Genomic DNA, 22,463 nt, shown 5'->3' on the forward strand with positions numbered 1-22,463 from the left:
TGCCTGATAACTCCTTTAAGGAGCACTGGCCCTTTAGTAGTCAGTGCCAAAGAGTTGCATGCTGGGGGTTCTTTTTATCTATAATATATTCCTCCTCTTCCCTTTATTTCCCTGCCTAGTTGCCTAGCTGAAACCTGATCCTCTGCTCACTTGTGTTTACAAGCAAGGCTGAGGTGACTCAGCGATTGGAGGAGAAAAGAAAAACAATAAAGGGCAGAAATGACATCAGGAATTAGCTTCAAACTGTGGGCAAAAGACATGGTTCCCACCAGGAACAGAATTCTCTTAAATTACTATATAAAATTCACTGAAATCAAAACGTGGACAGTACAATACATGTTATGTAAGTAGATCAAGTATTTATCTACTTATATGTGTGTTTTTTCCCCTGGCATAGTATGGCTGATCCTCCTGCTTTAAAGGAAATCTGAAGCAAGAGGAATATGGTGGCTGGCATAGTTTCTAGTTTCCTTTTAAACCATACTAGTGGTCTAGCATCCTGCTGATCCTCTGCCAATTATGCTGTTAGCCACAGATCCCTAACAAGCGTGCAGTTCCGGTGTTTCTGACAAGATTAGCTGCATCCTTGTTTCTGGTGTGATTCAGACATTACTGTAGCCAAATTCATCTGCAGGACTGACAGAAAGCTGGTATTGCTTAAAGCGGAACTGAAATATTGTGTGAAATATTAATAAAAAGCATACCACCAGCTTCTCCTTGTCTCCCTATACACATTCATTTAATTTCCGCCGCTCCCCGCCGCCGCAGTCACAGGATTTTTCATGGTTTTTAGGCTTCTGGGATCCAGGCAAGATGGCCGCGGTACCAAAATACTTCTGGGTCATTGTGCGCATTGTGCACAGTACGCATTCACTTGTTCCAGATAACATGCACGAGAGGACTGCAGCACTGAACATGCTCAGTTTGTCCTCTCGTCCTCTCTCTCTCCTGCTCTTTCTGGTTACAAAAAAGCAGCATCAATGAGCACGGATTGGCTGCGGTGGGGTGGAGAAAGGGCGGAGACTTGGACAGAGGCAAGGAATAGAGGTCTCAGCATCTCAGAGGTCTCAGATCTCAGCATCGACTTGTAAGTCGATGATTTTAACGGCGAGAATTCAGGACCGGGAGAGCCACAAAAAAGATACATAAACTGCGCAGAGGTATGTGAACCTTAAAGGTACATACCCAAATTATCAAATTGTTGCCAAAAAACTTTATTCAGTTCCGCTTTAAAAGGAAATAAACATGGCAGCCTCCACTTCAGGTTCCATTTAAAGTTCAATAACATTTTGACATTTTACAGAGTTTTCTGAGATGTAAAATACATATGGAGTTTATCGCTATAGTAGCTTGGGCAGCGCGGTGGCGTAGTGGTTAGCTCTCTCGCCTTGCAGCACTGGGTCCCTGGTTCGAATCCCAGCCAGGGCACTATCTGCAAAGAGTTTGTATGTTCTCTCCGTGTCTGTGTGGGTTTCCTCCGGGTACTCCTGTTTCCTCCCACATTCCAAAAACATACGGATAAGTTTATTGGCTCCCCCTAAAATTGGCCCTAGACTACAATACATACACTACATAATATAGACATATGGCAATGGTAGGAATTAGATTGTGAGCTCCTTTGAGGGACAGTTAGTGACAAGATATATATATATATATATATATATATATATATATATATATATATATATATATATATATATATATATATATATATATATATATATATATATATATATATATATATACACTGTACAGCGCTGCGTAATATGTCGGCGCTATATAAATACTAAATAATAATAATAATAGCTAGTTGGCTACTAGCTTGTTCAACTATTAATAGGCGATCAGACAGTATTACCTAAAAGCAGTATAGGAAGTTCTTTCTAAATGTGTTTATTTAAGTATTGGCATCCAATTTCCAGATTTTTGTAGAGGCGTAATCTGGCCTTTCTGAAAACAACCAATCGCTCTCTGCTTTCTGAGGTAAAGTATCTGCCCCTTCTCCTGCAGTGTTAGTGGTGATTACGCAATTCATTCTGTGACCTTCCTCAGAGATACAACAGTAATGATACAATATAATACAATAACATTTCTATAGCGCTTTTCTCCCATAGGACTCAAAGCGCTTAGGCTCTCTCAGATTCAGTAATTAGTAGGATGAAGTATTCACACAACAAAAGTTATATTTCTGCAAATGCCAGACTGAACAGGTGAGTTTTCAGTCTGGATTTAAACACGTCCAGGGATGGGGCTGTCCTGATCTGTTGAGGTAAGGAGTTCCAAAACGTAGGGGCAGCATGACAGAAGGCTCTGGGACCAAAAGTTTCTAAGTGGACTCTGGGTATGACTAGATTAGAACCTGTGGATCTGAGAATGCGGGGATTGCTACGCAGCTGTAACATATCTTTCATGTATCCAGGGCCTAGATTATTCAGGGATTTAAATGTCAGTAGGCCGATCTTGAATAGGACCCTCCATTCTATAGGTAGCCAGTGAAGGGAATGCAGGACTGGCGTTATGTGGCAGTGACGGGGTTGGTTGGTTAGCAGTCTGGCAGCAGTATTCTGTATCAGCTGTAGGCGGTACAAGACCTTTTTTGGAAGGCCAGTGTAGAGAGCATTGCAGTAGTCCAGTCGGGATGTGATGAAGGCGTGGACTAAGGTTGGCAGATCTTCTGGGGGTATGAGGTGCTTGATTTTTGCAATGTTCTTCAGGTGAAAATAGGATGATTTCACCACAGCAGAGATTTGAGTTCTGAAGTTTAAATCCCCATCAATTAGAACTCCCATGCTACGCACATGATCAGAGCTGCGTAGATCCGTGCCTCCTATTCCCAGTGTTGAAGACTGCAAGTTAAGTTGTTTTGTTATCATGCTCTGCCCTCCAATCAGAAGGACTTCAGTTTTGTCTGCATTTAGTTTCAGCCATTGTCATTCATCCATTGCTGTAGTTCACGTAAGCAGGCGTTTATAGTTAGAGTTGGGTCTGTCACACCAGGCTTGAAGGAAATATATAGTTGGGTGTCGTCTGCGTAGCAGTGGTATGTCAGGCCATGTTTTTGGATTAGTTTTCCCAACGGTAGCATGTAAATCGTGAAAAGCAGGGGAGAGAGGATTGAGCCCTGGGGCACCCCATACTTAAGTGTTACAGGGGTGGACAGGAAGGGCCCCATAGACACTTTGTGGGTTCTGCCACTCAAGAAGGATTGGAACCACTGAAGTACTATGCCATCAATGCCGCAGTATTCCTGTAGCCTGTTTATCAAGATGTCATGGTCAACTGTGTCAAAGGCTGCAGAAAGGTCTAGCAGTATGAGGATCGAGCACTCTCCTCTGTCTCTTGCCATGGGCAGGTGGTTGCATATTTGGATGAGGGCAGTTTCAGTGCTGTGGTGTTTCCTGAAGCCAGACTGGAATGGGTCATAACTGTTATTTTGTAGAATTCTGGCTTCTAGCTGGAGGTATACAGCTTTTTCAATTAGCTTGCCCAGAAAGGGGAGGTTAGAGACAGGTCTGTAGCTGGTCATTGCATCTGGGTCCAGGGAGGGTTTTTTGAGGAGAGGCCTGATGATTGCTTCCTTCAGTAAAGCAGGAAATATCCCTGATTGTAAGGAACAGTTAACAATTTTGAGGAATACCGGTACGAACAGGTCGGGGCAGTTCAACATGAACTGTGTTGGGCCAGGATCCAGGTCACAGGTAGTTAGGCGAACGTGAAGGAGGATGCTTGATGTGACTTCTTCATCAATTTCTTTGAAGTTTGACCAAGGTGTTACGTTGTCTCTGCTAATGGTCTTCGGCGCTATATTAGACTCAGATGCTGTAAGTTGGATGGCGGACCTTATAGCGGAGACTTTGTCTGTGAAGAAATGGGCAAATTGGTCACAGAGGTCCTTTGAAGACTCGATATTAAGTTTTTGACATGCTGGGTTGCAGAGTTTTTCCACTGTGCGGAACAGTTGGGCTGGTTTGTTAACTGCATTTGCAATCTCTTGTGATAGAAAGGATGATTTTTTTCCCGTGATTACCTTTTGGTAGCTCTTCAAGTGGAAGATTAAGGCATGTTTGTCTTCTGGGGACTGAGATTTGCACCACAGCCTCTCAAGTTTTCGGCCTTGTCTTTTCAGCTCTTTTATAGCGTTATCAAACCACTGTGCATGATGGTGTGGAGTAAGATATTTGGTGCGCAGAGGAGCAATGGTCTCAAAGGTGGAGGACACACATTTGTTGTATTTTAACACCAGAGTATCAGGGTCCAAGATGGAGTCAGTCAATTCATCAAAGCTAAGGTTATCTCGGATATGTTGAGGTGTTAGCCCTTTTAAGCGGCGATATTTTATTTGATTCTTGACCTGGTGTTTGATGGCTGATGGGGATAAACTATGCAATGATGGAAGCAGCTAACTGACGCAGCTAACTGATACTATCCCAATCCGTTTACCAGCTTGCTCTACTCAATATTGCTCTACTCAATATTCACAGCAGAGATCTGATCTAATATTGCTTACCCTCTGCTCGATGCAGTATACAGTTAATGCAGCCATCACTTACATACCGCTTTCACCCATGGCCACGTCATGAATTCCCTCATGCTTCTTTCAAGAAAAGCGGTTTTCCACACGTTTAATGCTTAATTGTGAGGTGATCAAACGTTGATCAAGGGAGCCTTCATTTTTTTTCCTTTTCTTTCTGTTGAAAATGTACAGTCTAGTGTATGCCTAGGTTATAGTGTGTGTGTGTGTGTGTGTGTGTGTGTGTGTGTGTGTGTGTGTGTGTGTGCATATGCGTCACAGAGGCATGTTCCCTGGTCCATGACATGCCTCTGTGTTGGCTATAGACCCTGCACAAGCGTGCAGAGCAGATGTTTCTGACTGAAGTCTGACTGGAATAGCCACATGCTTGTTTCAGGTGTGTGATACAAATGCTACTGCAGCCAAAGAGGATCAGCAAGATGGTGGTGTTTAAAAGGAAATAAATATGGCAGCCACCATACAGGGAGTGCAGAATTATTAGGCAAGTGGTATTTTTGAGGAATAATTTTATTATTGAACAACCATGTTCTCAATGAACCCAAAAAACTCATTAATATCAAAGCTGAATATTTTTGAAAGTAGTTTTTAGTTTGTTTTTAGTTTTAGCTATTTTAGGGGGTTATCTGTGTGTGCAGGTGACTATTACTGTGCATAATTATTAGGCAACTTAACAAAAAAACAAGTATATACCCATTTCAATTATTTATTTTTACCAGTGAAACCAATATAACATCTCAACATTCACAAATATACATTTCTGACATTCAAAAACAAAACAAAAACAAATCAGTGACCAATATAGCCACCTTTCTTTGCAAGGACACTCAAAAGCATGCCATCCATGGATTCTGACAGTGTTTTGATCTGTTCACCATCAACATTGCGTGCAGCAGCAACCACAGCCTCCCAGACACTGTTCAGAGACGTGTACGGTTTCCCTTCTTGTAAATCTCACATTTTATGATGGACCACAGGTTCTCAATGGGGTTCAGATCAGGTGAACAAGGAGGCCATGTCATTAGTTTTTCTTCTTTTGTACCCTTTCTTGCCAGCCACGCTGTGGAGTACTTGGACGCGTGTGATGGAGCATTGTCCTGCATGAAACTCATGTTTTTCTTGAAGGATGCAGACTTCTTCCTGTACCACTGCTTGAAGAAAGTGTCTTCCAGAAACTGGCAGTAGTACTGGGAGTTGAGCTTGACTCCATCTTCATCCCGAAAAGGCCCCACAAGCTCATCTTTGATGATACCAGCCCAAACCAGTACTCCACCTCCACCTTGCTGGTGTCTGAGTCGGACTGGAGCTCTCTGCCCTTTACCAATCCAGCCACGGGCCCATCCATCTGGACCATCAAGACTCTCATTTCATCAGTCCATAAAACCTTAGAAAAATCAGTCTTGAGATATTTCTTGGCCCAGTCTTGACGTCTTAGCTTGTGTGTCTTGTTCAGTGGTGGTCGTCTTTCAGCCTTTTTTACCTTGGCCATGTCTCTGAGTATTGCACACCTTGTGCTTTTGGACACTCCAGTGATGTTGCAGCTCTGAAATATGGCCAAACTGGTGGCAAGTGGCATCTTGGCAGCTGCACGCTTGACTTTTCTCAGTTCATGGGCAGTTATTTTGCGCCTTGGTTTTTCCACACGCTTCTTGCGACCCTGTTGACTATTTTGAATGAAACGCTTGATTGTTCGATGATCACGCTTCAGAAGCTTTGCAATTTTAAGAGTGCTGCATCCCTCTGCAAGATATCTCACTATTTTTGACTTTTCTGAGCCTGTCAAGTCCTTCTTTTGACCCATTTTGCCAAAGGAAAGGAAGTTGCCTAATACTTAATAATAATAATAATAATTCGAACATTTATATAGCGCTTTTCTCCTGTCGGACTCAAAGCGCTCAAGAGCTGCAGCCACTGGGGCGCGCTCAGGAGGCCACCCTGCAGTGTTAGGGAGTCTTGCCTTGAACTCCTTACTGAATAGGTACTGACCCTACCCAGGATTCGAACCCTGGTCTCCCATGTCTAAGGCAGAGCCCTTAACCAGTACTCTATTCAGCCACTACTAGAAGCTTGCAATTTTAAGAGTGCTGCATCCCTCTGCAAGATATCTCACTATTTTTGACTTTTCTGAGCCTGTCAAGTCCTTCTTTTGACCCATTTTGCCAAAGGAAAGGAAGTTGCCTAATAATTATGCACACCTGATATAGGGTGTTGATGTCATTCGACCACACCCTTTCTCATTACAGAGATGCACATCACCTAATATGCTTAATTGATAGTAGGCTTTCGAGCCTATACAGCTTGGAGTAAGACAACATGCATAAAGAGGATGATGTGGTCAAAATACTCATTTGGCTTATAATTCAGCACTCCCTGTATAAGCTCAGGTGTCCTATAAGCAAGAATTTTTTTTCTTTTTTTAGCCTAGTTTCCTATCAGTTGTACATCATGACTCACTGGAGTTATTTTAAGGTGCCTATTAACAGTACAATTCCACACCTTTTTGATGTTTTTTTTCTGCAGTAATCGATGGGAAACTATCGGTCGTGCCTATTAACGGCCCAAATTCCTGCTAGCAGTTCAATCAGATTTAATGGAATCAATCAGTTTTACGGACCAATCCCAACGATCTGATCTGATTGGTTAGAGGGAATCTATTACTGCAGCCATTGAAAGCAGTTGATCAGCCGTGGAGTTGTAGCATTAATGGGCACCTTAATATAACGTGAGTTATGCAGATAAATAAAGGAAGTTGCAGCTGTAGCCAAAAGCAATAATATAGAACACATTATGGCCTCAATTAACAAAACAGTTTAGCCTAATCTACTGAATATTTGGTAAAATACGGCATTCAGTAGTGTACAAGTTGAATTCATGTAGAATTACCGAATGTTTTACAGAATGTTTTAGACCTGGCCTAAAAAAAGTGTTGTGAATTCAAAGTTCATGTCACAATCACCAAAGTGAAAATGGGCATTTTCAGTGCGTATTTCCTGGCAGAGAGTAGACCAGCTGGTCCCTTTCGGGAAGTTATATTTGTCAGGTGAAATTACCCCTATTGCAGTACAATTTATTTCATATTACATGAAGTGCAACACTGAGGCTGCATTTCTACTTGTGCGGTGCGAATCGCCGTGGTAAAAATTTGCATGCGAATTTGCATGAAAATTCGCATGGATGACGATGTATGCGAATTTAACCATGGCAGTGCTGGTGTGCTTTTCCATTGTTTCTATGCGAATTTGCATACCCAAACCTCATGCGCGTTTTCTATTAAATACATTGTATGCGATTCGCATAGCGGTATGCGATAAGCGAATTCTGATGGCTCTGCCATGCAAATTTTTTCTGCACAGAAAAACGCAAAGGAATCCTGACATGTGGAAACAGTCCCATTCACTTGTATTGCTATGCGAATTTGCATGCGAAAAACGCATGCGAATTTGCGATAGTGGAAATGAGCCCTTAAAGTAAACATTACAACCATTTTTTTTTCCCCCCCAAAAAAATCCACCCAAAAAAAAATTAGGTTGAAGTGTTTCTAACATCCAGAGAATTACTGTACAAGTTCACCTGGGAAAATACCACATGAATCAGTATTTACTGAATACTTTAGACTACCTTACCAAAAGCTTACCACACAATTTTACACCTATTTTATGGAATGTCACCCGCATTTGTAAAATGTTTGGTAAATAAAAATAAGAACCGAAATACCAAATTAGGTACCATATATACTTGCATATAAGCCAATCCGCTTATAAGCCAAGGTACACACTTTTCCCTCAGAAACCAGGAGAAAGTAATTGTCTCGCGTATAAGCCCCCTCCCTTGTATAGCCCACTCCAAAGTAGCCAGATGTACCCCAGTACAAGTCATTCCTTCTCCCCATAGCCAGATGTGCCCCAAGGATAATACAGCGGTCTCAAGACACCACTAGATGATGTCATAGATATGAGGCACAGCGATTGCCACACAGGAAGAACACCCCGATCATTGCACTGCTGACACGTTGCTTGCACGCTTCACTCCATAAGCCAGGGGACACAGGTAGTCTTGGGCAGCGCACTCTGCACACCATGATGCAGGGGATGCGGAGCATGAACAAAGCAGTAAGCCAGCTGGCAATAGCAGGATCACTAGTGCATGATCCTTACACTTATCTGCCAGTAACAAAATCTGTTCCGCCATCTGTTCTGCGCCACTGACTCGCATATAAGCCAGCCTTTTCAGCACTTTTTTTTTTTTTTTTGTGCTTAAAAATGAGGCTTATACGTTTACCAGATGGCCCCTAGTGAACCTTTATTAACAGACTAAATTACTGTTAGGCCCCAGTTCACATTGTCAAACACGGATGGCCGTGCGCTCTGAACGCAGTGCGTACGAATGCACGCTATCTGCGTTTTGTATGTGTTGTGGGGCTGATCCCATTCACTAAAAGAGAATGGGTCAGCCACGCGTTTTGTTAAAAAATGCGTGCAGCATGCGTTTGGCCTGGTCCGGAACGCATGCAGTGTGAACATCAGACAGTGCAGTCTATGCACTTTCTGATGTCATGCGAGTTGGCCTCCTGCAAGCGTTGCTGAAATCTGGACGGCAACACATGCAGTGTGAACAGGGTATCAGTAGAAGAAATAGAAAAACTTTAAGCCTCAATTCACTGAGGTTTGATAATCTACAGAGATTGAGGGCCCTTTTCCACTAGCAGTCGCTAGCGTTCACGCTGAACGCTAGCGATTGCTGAATCGCAAAGCAAAAAAATTACCGGCGATTTCCCGACGTTTTCGGCCGCGATTTTGCTATGCTATGCACTGCATAGCAAAATCGCGGCAAATATCGCTCCGCTTCGTGTTCCTGTAAAAAACGAATCGCGGTAGTGGAAATTACCTACCACGATTCCTATGTTAAAAAGCAAACCGTAGCGATTGTAAAATCGCTAGCGGTTTGCGACTTTACGATTCAGCCAGCGCAAACGCGCTAGTGGAAAAGGGCCCTCAATGAGATTCGCGTTGTTGTTTTTTTGTTTGTTTGTTTGTTTTGTTTTTTATACTTTGTACAAAAAAGGGAATAAAGAAAATTGCACTGATACGTGCCTGCTTAGTTCATTCTCACTGTATTGTGACACCTCTATCTGTTTTTAGGGCTGCATGTATTGCTGAAGACGTGTGACAGGTAACGGACATATCTGCCACAGGCTCTGGCTGGGTGAGCAGTAATATTAATGAAAGCAGGAAGAAAACTTGACCTTATCTGGTTCCCCTGCAGCCAAACATGTCTACAGGTTGGGCTGCTAAACTGCAGACATGTTTACAAAACAACTGCGGTGATTTAACTGCAGATGAGAGCCGCTTCGCTCCATCTTATATCAAGAGAAAGCCCTGTTTACGGCTGAACTAAATATTTGACTGAATCTGCCTTTTTTTGAAGAGATCCAATTTATTTATCTTCATAAGAGCGATAGTATTTTACTGGGCCGGGGGCGTGATCCTTGGTGACATTAGTTTACATGTGACTTATGGAGCAGACCTCTCTGGGAATATGATGCAGTGCAGTTTACGCTAAGCATCACTGGTAATTATATTTATGTCAGCAGATTATGTACCATCTGTACAGTCTAATCAATTACTGCTTGCAGATGATGGTGGAGTTGCTTCCTGACTGGGATGTGTGAAAATAAATCAGCCAGTTGAGAACCAGGGGACCTTTCTGCTGCGTCTACAGTACTGTCAGTAATGAAATAGTTCTGCACCTTGGTGGCATAATCTGTATCTTTATCCCATATTCTGTGCTTATGAACTGTCATTGCAACCAATATTGAAGGCAAGACTGCAAACAAATCCTTCAGAATAAGTTGTACATAAGCGTCAACGTGTTTTAAAGCGTACTTGAATTTAGAACTTCCTCTCTGCTCTGAAAGATATGCAACGGCATAGCAACTTGTAAAGAAAAACATTTCTTTGTTACAGCGGATACAAATCCTGCAATAAATCTGCAATGTGTCTACTTCTTGCTTTTATGGAAGGTGACGTATTGTTATCATCCAGTGCTTTCAAATTGGCTTACTTGCCATGGCAGTCAGCTGACACAGGAGAGAGATCAAATTTCAACTTGTGATTAGGGGGAATTAGACAGGCTAAACTCTCTAAATACATACTGGGTGCATTTCACTGTTTTCCTTCTGTCCTGTGCAAGAGTTGAGGACCACTTTAACCCTAATTTAGTATCTGAAAGACACCGCTAAACAAGAAATGTTATGTTTACAACTGAGCGTGTGGCCAGTAAAGGCACAGTGTTACAGAAAGTATTCATGTTTTTCTTTACAGTGGACATGAGATGGTCATCATATGATCCAGCTAAAAAATACCAGAAATGTCCAGAAGCACCATAGACCTCAGTAGAGCTTTCTTGTGCACATGGACATCACATAATGGCTGTACATGTGATGCTGCCGCCTGAGTGGTAGCTAATTTTAGAGTTCATTGAGCCCTGTAAAGCAGCTCTGTACTGGCCGCCACTAGGAATTCTGAGTACCATTCAAAGTAGCTGAACAGAGCCTGTTGAATTTTCTGATTTAGGACATGATGATGTATGCCAAAACAGTATCACTTAATAGGGTTTAATGAGCAGTGCAGACAGCCATTGCTGCTGTCCATTGAAGAGCATTTATACTTTTGTTATGAAAATTGGCATTAATGCAGATCGGTACTGCTCAAGTCTCTATCTTCAGTCTATTGATATTAACAATGATCATTCCATTTGTCTACGGCCAAATAAAAATTTACAAAACTGATGGCAAATTGCTCCTCTTTGCATTCTTGGTAGCAGTATTCCATTTGGACTACTTTGCCATAAGAAAGCCCAGAAACTCCAATTTTAGCTGCCCTGAGCAGCAGCCATTGTTACTAATTTTCCACACCAGAACTGTAACGATTGGCGTCAGCAAGAACAGATTTTCTGATTATTGGTGATCTGCAGTATCACCAATAATACAGATGCTATACCTGATTATGTAGTGATCTGCAGAATCACCAATAATGCAAGTATAGCGAGACACAGGACAACGAGATGTAAAGGTAGGTGTTTGGTGCAACAGTAATTCAACGTATAATGATCACCCGAGGAGCGGGTGATTCAGACTGCGCTGCAGCCGATGATCACCTGAGGAGCAGGTGATTAACAATATACTGCAGCTCCTAGTCACCTGAGGGAGCAGGTGACTAAGAAATGTACTGTAGCTACTGATCACCTGAGGAGCAGGTGATTCAGACTGTACTGCAGCTACTGGTCACCTGAGGAGCAGGTGATTAAGCTGTACAGAAAATCCCTCACCAGGGAATAGGCTCACTGGTGAGGGTAGGAGAGTCAGACAGGCAGATTCGGCAACACACGGACAGATACGGTACAAAGACAGAAGGCTAAATCAGAGTAGTGTTCAGGCTGAGTCGGCAACAGGATTAGATGGGCAGAAGAACAGAATCAGAAAGCAGAAGAATAGTCAAGGCTAGCAGAAGGTCATAACAAATAATACAATTCAATTAGTATTTTAGCTATCAACAGAAACTGACTAAGTGTGGATCTCCAGCTCCTGCTGGTTCTAGGCACACTTTGGGATTTGACTAAGGTCTGAGTGCTAACACATAGCATATGCAACAGCAGACGAGGAGCCACTGACAGGCAGGTCCTATTTATACTTGGGAGCGTCCATAGCTCCGCCCCAGTCACTCAGCCAATCAGGAGCACTGTTGGAGTCAGCTGACCGGCCGATCAGCTGACTCCCCTTCTATGCGCATAAAGGTCCTGTAGCGCACGCGCGTAGCCCTCAGTCTATGTGCAACTGAAGGACCAGGCAAACCTCCATCATGTAATGAATCCGCTGGCTGAGACGCGGAGACCGCCGCCATGCCGCTCACTGCTGCGGCGGCATCTCCGCTATTCCTTACAAGAACTTATTGACTGGTAGCAGGCTATGTCCTACAATCTTTCAGTTTCAGTTAAAAGCATTGTGGAATGACTGTTATGTATTAACATAAATATAATTTAATCATGGTGGAATGTATTCCATTTAATCCTTGGGATTAATACTGTTGGATAGAAAGTATTTTTCCAGACAAGAGATTGTCCCCTTTAATGTCTCTGTGTAAACACAAATGCTTTCCTATGCAGGCTTTCAGTTGCATAGCTTATTTTTTGTCTGTGTAGAAGTTCCTTGATTTACCAATTTCAAATAAAGTCCTTGCTTGGGACCCAAGTCACTGGCTACTTCCTCCACCACAGACTTGCTAAAGCTTGCAGTCGTCTCCAAAAGATTCAGTCTCTTCCTTCCCCTTGCAATTTGAACTGCAGGATGATTGCAAACCTCCCAGTAACAGCAGCTTCCATCTACAGAGCCTCAAAACGGACTCCCTGAACTCGGTGTTATCAAAATATCAAGACAGCATATTTACCTGCAGAAAGGAACATTTGAGAACTTGGATTACTATTGACTTGTTTTCAGTATACACAATCTGCTGAGGTTTTTGAGAAGGGAACATTTGAGCACTTTGACTACTGAGGGCCTGTTCCAAGCATATGCAATCTGCTGAGGTTTGTGGATTTTTACATTGCATAATGGTCATTAATAATCAAGATGCTTGCTGTATTGATTTATTCCTGCTTTACCAAATAAGCATGCCAGTCCTAGTGTTTACATTACAAAACTACATCTGCATAGTATGTAATTCATCATCAGTAGGTACTGAAGTGCGAAAAACAGTCTATACAAAAAGCATAAGGAGTGCAAAGGAATAACCACAATTATAGTGGCCACAGACCATGTAATAAAAATATCCCGTTCTACTGCAATTTAAAAAAAAAATTACCAGTTGTACAGAAAAATCAGGTGTGTAGTGATTATTATTTAAGAGTAAACCCACTTTGACAATAAATGGCTTCAGCCAACCACTAACCATGCATGAAATAAGTGTTCATATTGTATGAAAAATGGTTAATAAATCAAATGAGCGCTACTGTACTTGTGGCTGGTGTACCAGAGGCAATATGTGACATGACAAGATAAACATGTACCGTATTTTTCGGACTATAAGACGCACTTTTTCTCCCCCAAAAGTGGGGGGAAAAAGTTGCTGCGTCTTATAGTCCAAATGTAACAATTTACCTGTCTGGGCGGGCACTGTGTCAGCAGCAGCAGAGTTATCCGGAGGTGTTCCAGCATAGCAGCAGCTGCTGCAATCTGTATGCCGGTGTCCATCATCTTGTACCCCGAGCGGCAGCAGTGGGATCAACTGTACATCTCCCTGGGTGGCATAGCAGCAGCCGCTGCAATCATCTGCAATGCCTATGTGCATCTGCGGCTTGTCCCCCGAGCGGCTCCAGCAGCAGCGTAATCTGCGATAACTCCCCGGGTGGCATGGTTGTAAGTGCTAATAAGATTGCTTATGCATTGCGCCTCTTCTGCTGCGCGTCATTGTAATACAGGCACAGCGGGACATCTTCAGCCACGTTACTATCAGCGTCCGGCAGAGACCTCTGAACTGCTTCCTTATTGGCTCGCCACATGACCCCGGCGCACGTGCGACGCAGGTCATCAGAGGGCACCAATAAGGAATTACAAACACAGGCACAGGCAGAGCTGTCTGCAGGAAGCCTGTAATGTTCAGTGCATGAGAGAAGAAGGGGACAGAAGGTAAACACACAAATGATCTTTTGAGATTCAAAAGGAAAGCTGTATACAGCCTGCTTGTGTATGGATGTATTTTCTACGTGTGGACATATTGTACATAAATCTACTTCCTGTTTTGGTGGCCATTTTGTTTGTTTATAAACAAACTTTTTAAAACTGTTTTTGACTACTTTTAATGCGGCGGGGAGCTGCGAAATTGTGACAGAGGGTAATAGGAGATGTCCCCTAACGCACTGGTATGTTTACTTTTGTGTGATTTTAACAATACAGATTCTCTTTAATAGACTGGTGCTCTTTAGAAGACAGTAAAACATTCGACATTCTTTGTGAATGTTTAACGTGTACCAGATATGACACGTAACATGATGAAATAGTCATGTGCATATACAGTGGCAAGCATACAGACACTTATGCTGTGCTCCTTTTCTCCCTGCCTGAAAGAGTTTATAATTCGCTATGGAACTGACAGGTTTTCTCCAGTCAGGTCCCAGTCGGCTCACTGATAAAACCCTTTCCTAAGCAGATACCTGGGCTTTTTACTGTGAGAGGAAAATATAAAAAGGTCAATAGTTCATGTATTTTCACTCTGGGACTCTTGAGACACTGCAATTGAGCAGAGACTATGAAACATTAAATCTGCTTTGTAAATGTTTATACATAAAATAAAACCATGAGATATCTAAGAGTCATTTTTAGGAGTACTGTAGAAGTACAGATCCAATTGTTTATCTCATTAGTATATTTTCATCTCTGATTCACTTTAAATGTAAAAACAAATCCAGGGATACTTAAAGTTATTTTTTGGAGTAGGAGGATAAATATACTTGTTTATCTCATCAGTTTATTTTCACCTCAAATTCACTTTAAAGGGTTACTAAATAATACAGTTACATGCCATTAATGATCAGGAACTTAATTTTATGACACTTAGGCAATATTAAGTGTACAAACACTAAGTCTATGTACTGTATTATAGTTTGTCAATTTAATTTTTACAAATGTGTATGATGAGGCCTACAACAGTCATTTTTTTTCCTTCACAAGGAATTGGGTCTATATTACCAGTCTACATATAAATGCTAATTTGCACAATTCTGAAAGCCCTATTTCAGGGGCTTTCAGAGTTTATGAAATGTACAGGTAGTCCCTGGTTAATGAACGTGATGGGGACTGTAGGTTCATTCTTAACCTGAATCTGTTCTTAAGTTGGAGCACTGTGCCATCTCTGTCCCCTGTACCTCCTCTGTGCCCCCCTGTGCCTCCAGTGCCCCCCTCTGTGTCACAACTGCCCTCTGTACCTGCTTATACAAGTTTAAAAGCCATTTTTTTTCTTTGAATTTGTTTAAATCGATTTTTCTCAAAAACTCCATTTTGGGAAAAAATGGTTTACTTGTTCCCATTGAAACACATCCATGCTGTTCTTATCGGCGGGTTGTTCGTAGGTTGGACGTTCGTAAGTCGGGCACTACCTGTATCATAATTTGCTGTGCACAAAGTTTTGTGCATTACATATATACCATTGTTAATTAATTTACTGCTTGCTAGGTTTGCAAAACTCTTTTTCTGTGGCAGTATCAGATTAGTTAGACTTGCCAGCAGTCTGGGAGCTGTTCAGACTCCTACCATATCTGTTCAGACTCCTACCATATCTATCACCATTGAGGCCCCATTCACACTCGGGGGCTTTTTGCCCCGCGCTTTGCTGATCGCTGGTGACCACCAAAGTAATCCTATGGGGTTACTCTCACTGCAGCGATTGCGGCACCTTTGCCATTATCGCCAATTGCAAATGCACTGCATGCAGCATTTTCCCGGCATTTGTATCGGGATTCTCCTTAACTAGAATGAGAATTCTAGTACATACATCTTGTAAACCATAGCTATGTGCATGACCCCAGTGTGAAGATCAATATGGTAGCCAAACAGTGGTCCACTTCTCGTATGCATCACTGACAATGCGTCACTTCTACTGCCTCTGTAATTAGATTTTCCGACACATTCTTTGCATTTTGTGAACAAAATTGACTTTCTCATGGGAAGAGATAATTTTACAAAGGAAATGAGAATGCACAGGTCTCAGGAGTCTCTTCAGTAGGCACTAATTTAAGCTGAGTTTTCAAGTGAGAAGTAAGAGGAGACCAGTGTTCCAGCTAATTACCATTCACAAACCTTAATGCATACCCCCACTGGGGAGCCATAACTCCCAAAAGTGTGTGGGTAAGGTCACTCGTATTGGCAAGAGTGGACAGAGGTCATGAATTGATGTTCAAATGCTATAGCCTGTCCGCTTAATCTCTACCAATTGGATAAGCTTTCTGTGATTGGTAGTTTGTAATTACCTTATGGACGGAACAATGTTTGGTGTTCAAAGGGTGCTTTATTGATAAGCATTCATAACAATCAATAGAAATAATAAACATGAGAAACAGTCGAACAAAAATACATCTCAGAAACAAGACAATTCAATTTCACAGTAAAATATTACAAAGTGTAACCACAGGAAGGGCTGAACCATTTTAATTATGAACTTTCTTTCCTAGAACAGCTTCCCTAAGTCTTGATTCACACATCAATGTGTACATTTCCGGTCCTGTCCAGTTCTGTCCGGTCAGTTTTGCATCAGTTTTCTATCCGTTTTACCTGACTGGACTGGAAATGTTCACCTTTTATGTGTGAACACACCCATAGAAACGCATACAAAAAAATGACAGGATCGGAAATGTACAGATTTATGTGTAAACCCGTCCATAAAAACACATACAGAACTGATGCCAACTGTCAAAAACTGACAGGATAGGTCTAAACCCCTTTTTATGTGTGAACCAAGCCTAGACTTTTCCACATGACTTGTACCTAACAAGCAAACCAACACCGAATGTGTAAGTAAGGAGGAGTAGAATCATTTGTTAATGTTCCCACTTTCTGCAGGCATGCTGTGTGCAGTGTTATTTTTGGCGGCTGTTCCAGTATTTATTTTGCTTGTTTTTAAGCATTGACATTCCTTACGGCACTTTACTTAGCACATTGGAGGATGTACATCTTATTCAGCATTAGCAGTTTATCAGCAACCAGGGATAACACTTTAGTGAGGCTATTATTTTTGAATTGATAGGCTTCATCCCCTGACAAATAGGTTTGCTCCTCAGACAGTTTACCTTTACAGTAAATGGGTAACAGAAGCGCTTGATTTACACACATTGAGACTGAGCAGCTGAAAGCTCTCATAAGCAATTTAATTTGCAAATCCTCCTGTCTGAAGGTAACATATAAACTTTCAGAAGATGGCTTCCATTAGCATATTATGGACATAAAGTTCTTCTTGACATAGAAGCTATTACAATATAGAAACAGAATTGCTATTCCTTTTGAGATTAGTATTCGGTATTGTGCCATTATAATCATCAATTTAAAGCAGATCTGAGATGAAAAACTAACTATAACAAGTAACTTGTGTGTGTGTATATATATATATATATATATATATATATATATATATATATATATATATATATATATATATATATAATATATATATATTCTAAAGTTTAGATAGTTTACACAGCAAATCTAGCTGCAAACAGCTTTAATAGCAAATGATTATTTCTTCCTGTGATACAATGACAGCAGCCATGTTGTTTGTAAACATTACACAGAGGCAGGCTTATCTGTATCTTAACCACTTCACCACTGAGGGGTTTTACCCCCTGAGCACCAGAGCAATTTTCACCTTTCAGCGCTCCTTCCATTCATTCGTCTATAACTTTATCATTACTTATCGCAATGAAATTAACTATATCTTGTTTTTTCCGCCACCAATTAGGCTTTCTTTAGGTGGGACATTATGCCAAGAATTATTTTTTTCTAAATGAGTTTTAATGGGAAAATAGGAAAAATGTGGGGAAAAAAATAATTATTTTTCAGTTTTCGGCCATTATAGTTTTTAAATAATGCATGCTACTGTAATTAAAACCCATGAAATGTATTTGCCCTTTTGTCCCGGTTATAAAACCATTTAAATTATGTCCCTATCACAATGTTTGGCGCCAATATTTTATTTGTAAATTAAGGTGCATTTTTTTTAGTTTTGCGTCCATCCCTAATTACAAGCCCATAGTTTATAAAGTAACAGTGTTATACCCTCTTGACATAAATATTTAAAAAGTTCAGTCCCTAAGGTAACTATTTATGTATTTTTTTTAATTGTAAATTTTTGAATTTTTTTTTAATTACAAAAAAAAAAAAAATGGGGAGTGTGGGAGGTAATGAGTTAATTTTTTGTGTAAAAATCATTTATTTGTATGTGAAAAATGTGTAGGGTGTAGTTTACTATTTGGCCACAAGATGGCCACAGTAACTTTTTGTTTTAATGCGACCTCCAAGCGTCCTTCCGGAAGCTTGGAGGAAGTATAAGGAGGCTGGACACGTGAGTTTTTTCTCACAATGATCGCGATGCCCATAGGAGAGCAGCGGATCATTGTGGGGCTTAGATCAACGAACGGGAATGGATTTTCCCGTTCATTGATCTCCGGGCGAGCGGGCGGCGGCGTGTTTACTAGCGGCGGGCGGCGTGTTTACGAGCGGGAGCGCGGACAGCGTCGGGTACGCGGAAAGTACGGATTTCTCCGTCCCTGGGGGTTAAAGGATGGAAAAAGGGACGGAGAAATTCGTACGTCCGGGGGTAAAGTGGTTAATCACTAAGCCTGTGAAAAAAACCTAATCCCCCCTCCTCCCTCCTTACCTCTGCCTCTGAAATCAATTGCTAGTAACACCTCCTCCTCCTGCCCAGACTGAGCTCCCATGAGCCCTTGCTACTGCCAAGGCTCTCTGAAAACCTGTGGGCGTGGTTAGGGAATTAGAGTATTAAAACAAAAACAAAAAAGTATTTGGCTTGAGGAATGCCCTATAAACAATAGGAAAGGAACACAATTATGCAATGAGTAAAAGTTCACCTCGGATCCACTTTAAGCAGAACATTCGGAACAAGGATGATGCTGTTTATCGGTTAAATTAATAGATTAAAGAGGAACTTCAACCAAAGATTGAACTTCATCTCAATCAATAGCTGACACCCCCTTTTCATGAGAAAACTTTACTTTTTTCTCAAATAGATTGTGGGTCTATGCGGCTTATGTTGTGGTGAAACCCCTCCCACGGTGTGATGTCATGACTATGGTCTTGACAGTTTTCTGTCTGTGAATCTTGTTGCATTGTGGTAAATAACAGCTTTTTTCAAATTCCAAGCAAGCAGTATATGCCTCTGTACATGGAACTCTCAGTAATCATTCTGCACAGATCACTGGGCTGGACCAAAGATGTAGCCATGTCATAAATTTCAGAATGTAAAACGGAGAGGAATCCTTTTACAACAGGCAAACACTGAGGGCCTGAGCCCACTGACGTAGTTATGTCCTCTTTTCAGCTACACATCAGTGTTACAGATGCTGAAAAGCGGACACAACTGCGTAAGTGGGTTCAGGCCTTGATTAAAAAAAAAAAATCTCTATTCGTGAATATTGTTAACTAAGCAAGCTTGTGATAGAACTTCTGGCTTGCACCCTTCAGAAGTGATGAGACCTGATGAACAGATATTTATCACATTAACCACTTGAGGACCACAGTGGTAAAGCCCCCTAAAGACCAGGCTAGCTTTATCAAAATTGGCCACTGCAGCTTTAAAGGGAACCTAAACTGAGAAGGATATGGATTTTTCCTTTTAAAATAATACCAGTTGCCTGAATCGCCTGCTGATCCTGTGTCTCTAATACTTTTAGCCACAGCCCCTCAACAAGCATGCAGATCAGGTGCTCTGACTGAAGTCAGACTGGATTAGCTGCATGCTTGTTTCAGGGTGTGATTCAGCCACTATTGCAGCCACAGAGATCTGCTGGACTGCCAGGCAACTGGTATTGTTTAACAGGAAACATCCATATCACTCTCAGTTAAGGTTCCCTTTAAGGTCAAGCTGCAGGGCCGCACAACACAGCACATAAGTGATTCCCCCCTTTTCCCCCCACCAACAATGCTCTCTGTTGGTAGGGTCTGATCGCCACGTCCCCCCCCCCCCCCCCTCCCCTCCCGTGTTTATTTTTTTTTAAAATAAATTATTTTATTTTTACCATTTTATTATTTTTAAATCCCTCCCACCCCTCAGCCAGCCAATAATGGCGATCGGCTGTCATAGGCTTCTGCCTGTGAGAGACGATCACTCTTATGTGCCCCAGGGGGACAGCCGTGTCACACAGCTGTCCCCAGTACAGCGCTGCTGCTGATCGCAGCGCTGTACATGAGAAAAGATGGTGGTTTTCGCCAGGTAACAGTCTCCCGAGCAGCAGAGACTGAAGGCAGGGCGGAGCTCCGCCCCCGAGCAGGAGATCTGCGCGCAATCTCCTGCAAACTGCTGCCCCAGGACTTTATGCCGATCGGCGTTGAGCGGTCCTGGGTCTGCCGCTGCGGCCATGTCTATCGGCGTGTCGCGGTCGGCAAGCAGTTAAAGTGAACCTCCAGAATAAAAATCTACTCGGCAGCACTGAAAAGGCTTGGTGTTTCTTTAACAGTTTCACAGCATCAGAACTTTGTTTTTCTCACCCAGGCTTCATTTTTAGCTGCACAGAAGAAAACTGCCCAGGCATTTTTTCCCCTGATACTGTGCAAAGCATGATGGGATTTCTGATGTTCTCGTTCTGCTGTTTTGACGCAAATTTGTTTTTCTTTTCTTTTGAATTTGAGATTTGAAGCCTAGCGTGCACAGCTGGGAGGGGTGATCAGGACACAGGACAGTTGGAACAGTGTCTCATGCTCCCTGTCACCTCCTTTCAACCAAAAAGATGGCTGCCCTCATGAAATCACAAACACTTGCCTGTTCTTTTAAAACACAGTTGGTTAGAGATTATATTACTTATCTATTTTAATTATCGTAACTAATTTAACTTAATGACAGTATGTTTGTTTAGGCTGAAGTTGCCCTTTAAAAGCTTATTCCTTTAAAGCAGACCTGAACTCAGAACTTCCTCTCTGCTCTAAAAGATGAACAACAGCATAATAACTTTTAGAGAAAAACATATCTTTGTTACAGCTTATAAAAATCCCAAAATAAATCACCAGTTTTTTTTACTTCCTGCTTTCATAGAAGAAAACATATTTACATCCTGTGCTTTCAAATGAGCTTATCTGCCGTAGCAGTCAGGTGACACGGGAGAGATCAAATTGCAACTTGTGATTAGACACAGATGAGGGGGAATTAGACAGGCTAAACCAGGCATGGGCAAACTTGGCCCTCCAGCTGTTAAGGAACTACAAATCCCACAATGTCTTTGCCTTTATGAGTCATGACTGTGGCTGTCAGATTCCTGCAATGCATTGTGGGACTTGTAGTTCCTCAACAGCTGGAGGACCAAGTTTTCCCATGCCTGGGCTAAACTCTCTAAATACATACAGGGTGAATTTCTCAGTTTTTTCCTTTTGTCCTGTGCAAGAGTTCAGATTCACTTTAACCTCCTTAGCGGTAACCCCGGACACGGAGTAAGCCACTCAGGAGGATTTCTCAGGCCCCGCTGGGCTGATCTGCATAATTTTTCTTTTTATACAAGCAGCTAGCACTTTGCTACCCGCTGCATCAGAGGGTGCCACTTCCCCCCCCCCCCCGAGACCTGTGCGCTGCCTGGCCAATTAGTGCCAGGCAGCGCTGAGGGGTGGATCGGGGACTCCCTCTGACGTCCCGACGTCGGTGATGTCATCGTGCGCGTTGCCATGGCGACGGGGGAAGCCCTCATGGAAATCCCGTTCAGAACGGGATTTCCGGATGGGCTTACGCGCCGGCAGCGATCGGCGCGTACTGGGGGACGCAGGGAGGGGGGAAGCATGTAGCTAGGCTAGCTACATGCTAAAAAAAAACAAAAAAAAAATGAAAAAAAAAAACCCTCCCGCGGCCGCACAGCCGTATTTATCATACCGCCAGGGAGGTTAAAGAGGAACTTTAACCCGGGATTGAGCTTCATCCCAAGCAGTAGCAGATACCTCCTTTTCCACAAGTAACCTTTACCTCTTCTCGAATAGATCATCAGGGATGTCTGTATGGCTGATATTGTGGTGAAATGCCTCTGAAAGTGTGATGTCATAACCATGGGCCTGAAAGTTTGCTGTCTGTGAACCTCTTTGCATTGTGGGAATAATGGCTTTTACCGACTGCTAAATAAGCAATATTACCCTCAATATTACCCTCTGTGCATGGATCACCTGGCAGGACTAAAGATACTGCTAGTG

The 22,463-nt window shown here is 42.2% G+C and overlaps 1 protein-coding gene across 2 annotated transcripts in view; it reads left to right on the plus strand.

The window, feature by feature from the left end:
- MCC (MCC regulator of WNT signaling pathway) overlaps positions 1 to 22,463 on the plus strand; it is a 476,123-nt gene that overhangs the window by 137,706 nt on the left and 315,954 nt on the right. The window lies entirely within an intron of this gene.

This window comes from Hyperolius riggenbachi, chromosome 1 (genome assembly GCF_040937935.1).
Source record: "Hyperolius riggenbachi isolate aHypRig1 chromosome 1, aHypRig1.pri, whole genome shotgun sequence".
NCBI lineage: Eukaryota > Metazoa > Chordata > Amphibia > Anura > Hyperoliidae > Hyperolius > Hyperolius riggenbachi.